Consider the following 3,126-nt stretch of genomic DNA (forward strand, 5'->3'; position numbering starts at 1 on the left):
GTAAACATGTGCAGGATCCAGCCCTGAAAGCATCTATGGCACCATGCAGGATGCGGATGAAACATGATAAATAATAGCACATTAGTCATTTGTATTATAGAAATAATAGAAAAGTAGGGTTGGAAGGGACCTCTAGAGGTCATCTAGTCCAACCCCCTTTCTGATGTAAGATCCAAACCACCTTATTTGTATCCATGATCTAACCCATTGGTGCTCAAACTTTTTGCCCTGTGACCTCAGTGGGTCCGTGGGCAGGATTCTGCCAGTGGGCCCAATGTGGTGTGCAGCAAGGCCTGATCAGGCTGTGTGGAGGGGGGCAGAGGGCAGCCCATCTCCATCCAGGTATGTAGGAGAAGAAGGGGTTGGCTCGGCCCCCAAAATGGCTGAGGGAGCAGGGGATGTGGCCTAACTCTGACCCAGCTACACAGAGCTTGGGAATAGGACAGTAAAGAAGGGGTGGCAGTATGAATTGCCACTAATCCCCCACTGCCATATTTTCTGACCTGGGAGAGCCCTGTGGGCTGGACACCACAGCTCCATGGGCTGCATTTGGCCTGCAGGCCAGGGGTTGAGCACCTCTGGTCTAACCTACTGACAAAACTACATGGTAAGAGAAACATGACCCTAGAGCACCTCAACCTTTCTAGACTCAGGGAGCGCCCCCCAGTAGGCTGGAGGACCTGCTCAGAAAGTGCCAGCTTGTGAGTTTTCACCTTTTTTTCACTATGGAAAAACAGCAGAGCAAATCTGCTTGTGCAAAGAACTCAGAGCTACAAGACAGAACGGTTTAACAATGGGGTGCCCAAACGCCAGCCTGTGGACCAGATCTGGCCCCTGGCGCCAGGTTGTCTAACCTGTGGGGAGCCACATTAACCGTGGCCTGTGTGCATGTGCACAAGGCAGCCTGGGCCCCAGTCCTGGCACATAGGGACATATAGGGGTAGCATTGGGCCCAATCGTGGTATCAGGAGGCCAACCCAGCAAGTGCGCCAGCCCGGTCTCATTCACTTGGTCCAAAACATTGAGCCCCCTCCTTCATTTCATGGCATAGCTTCCTATTGGAAACTTCCAAGCTTATCCTGTGAACCACGTTTGTGCACCCGAAGGTGCTGACATTGTACAGCAGAGGTGGCAGCACTAGGGCGGTGTGACAGGGGCAACTGCCCTGGGCACTGATTTGAGGGGAGGCAAAAAAAAAAAAATCAAGGGACTGCTGCTGTGATTGCAGAAGTCACCACTTCTGCTTTGCCCCAGGGCTCCCAGCTGCTGTCCCTGTGCAGCTGCGCCCTGCAAGTGCTCCCAAGGCACCCTGAGGTGCCACAGCCCCCTGGCTGAGAAGCAAGAATCTATACCTCAAACCCCCATATGCGGAGACACCAAGCTGGGACACCAGGTTCTACACCTAGCTTAGGAACGGCGCCCACCGCGCATGCGCACCAGGACCCCATCTCTGGCACTGCAGGAGTTCCCTGTTGAGGAGAGTTCCTTCGTGCTGGGGGGGGAGGGGGAGCGTCGTTGCATGCAATTGGCTGACATCCGTGACGTCACCGCCTCCAAGAGGGAGGGGGCGTGGAGGAACATCATTGAACCATCCCGGAGTTCTCGCCATCAGCGTGGGACTACAAGTTCCAGGATGTTCCGCGCCAGCCCAGCAGCTGGTTCCCATAGCAACGGAACAACGGCAGCGCGCCGACAACGGCCAAAGGCGGTGCGCAGGGTAACCAGTGCTTCGAGGGGGGTGGGCACGAAAGGACGCCCGATTTTCTGCGGTGGGGAGGAGGAGGGGTAGGGTGATGAGGGGAACTGCCACGAGCGCCCGCTCATACATCCCCGCCCCCGTCCTCCGGGGTCCCTGGGGCAGGAGGGAGCGCGTCCGCCATTTTTGTTGCGTCCTCTTTCTGGGCATGCTCACAAAAGCTTCACTGCAGCGCCTGTAGGGCCAGAGCTGGCCTGGGGGTGCTGCGTAGATCCTGGGGAGGCTGTGCCAGCCCCGGCTGGGCTCCAGTGACGCCAACACGAGCAGGCAAACCGATACCTTTTGGTCAAGCTGATATCTTTTATTCAGACCAACTCAGTTAGAAAATGCCTTCTTTGTAAGCTTTGGAGCACAACCCCCCCTTTGTCAGGCCGTGTCTGTTGTTGCTTTTGGTATTGTGTCAGGAAGAAAGACTGTTGGGGGAAACACCCTGTTTGGTGAAAGTTGCTGTTTTCTGAAAAACTCCAGAAAGGTCATTTTCCTTGAAAATGGGAGGGGTGGGGGGAAGATGACACACTGATGAACAGAAGTTTAGGGCTGGAAGGGACCTTGTGAGATCATCAGGTCCAGCCCCCCTGCTCTGGGGAGGAAAGACTGCTGGGGCCAATAACCCTTGCTCCTGGTTTTCCCTTTTTCAAATGAAACATAGCTACTTCTGCACACATTTGGGGGAACAAGAGCTTAAGGATTAGTCAAATCCTCATTAATCTGCAAATGTCTTAGTTTGGTGGAAAAATTTATCCTTTTATCCTCACTGGCTGTGTGTCTACATGAGGCGCTGACTGCAGTAGCTCACTACTACTGTGCAATAGTGTCGCCAGACAGCTTTTTGGTGACACCAACTTGCACAATAGCTCATTATGACTGCACACTAGCGTTGCGTGGCATGAAGCATGACACGAGGATTTAGTTAGGGAGCTTCTGGAGGGGCTGGACATTTTCAAGTCAGCCGGTCCGGATGATCTCCACCCTAGAGTTCTAAAGGAACTGGCTGAGGTCGTTGCAAGTCCCCTGGCAAGGTTTTATGAGCACTTGCGGTGGTCTGGAGAGGTACCGGAGGACTGGAAGAAGGCCAACGTGGTTCCCATCTTCAAAACAGGGAGGAAGGAGGACCCGGGAAACTATAGGCCAGTTAGTCTTACCTCGATCCTAGGCAAGCTGTTCGAGAAAATTGTTCTGGCACACATCCAGGAGGGGCCAGCAGGGGACTGCATGCTTAGGGGCAACCAACATGGGTTCATCAGTGGCAGGTCCTGCCAGACCAACCTGGTGGCCTTTTATGATCAGATCACCAGATCATTAGATGCAGGGGTAGCAGTGGACATAGTCTTCCTGGACTTCCGGAAGGCTTTTGACACTGTCTCTCACCC

General features: G+C 54.0%; 1 protein-coding gene across 1 annotated transcript in view; it reads left to right on the forward strand.

Annotated features, from left to right (window-relative positions):
• The first annotated feature begins 1,648 nt into the window (after positions 1-1,648).
• LCA5L (LCA5L, lebercilin like) overlaps positions 1,649-3,126 on the forward strand; it is a 22,416-nt gene continuing 20,938 nt past the window's right edge. Inside the window, exon 1 of the mRNA XM_019524242.1 lies at positions 1,649-1,717. The gene's annotated coding sequence lies outside the window, so the exon portion shown is untranslated. The remainder of the gene's footprint in view (positions 1,718-3,126) is intronic.

The sequence above is a fragment of the Gavialis gangeticus genome, unplaced genomic scaffold (genome assembly GCF_001723915.1).
Source record: "Gavialis gangeticus isolate Ggan-Ray unplaced genomic scaffold, GavGan_comp1, whole genome shotgun sequence".
In the NCBI taxonomy this organism is placed as follows: domain Eukaryota; kingdom Metazoa; phylum Chordata; order Crocodylia; family Gavialidae; genus Gavialis; species Gavialis gangeticus.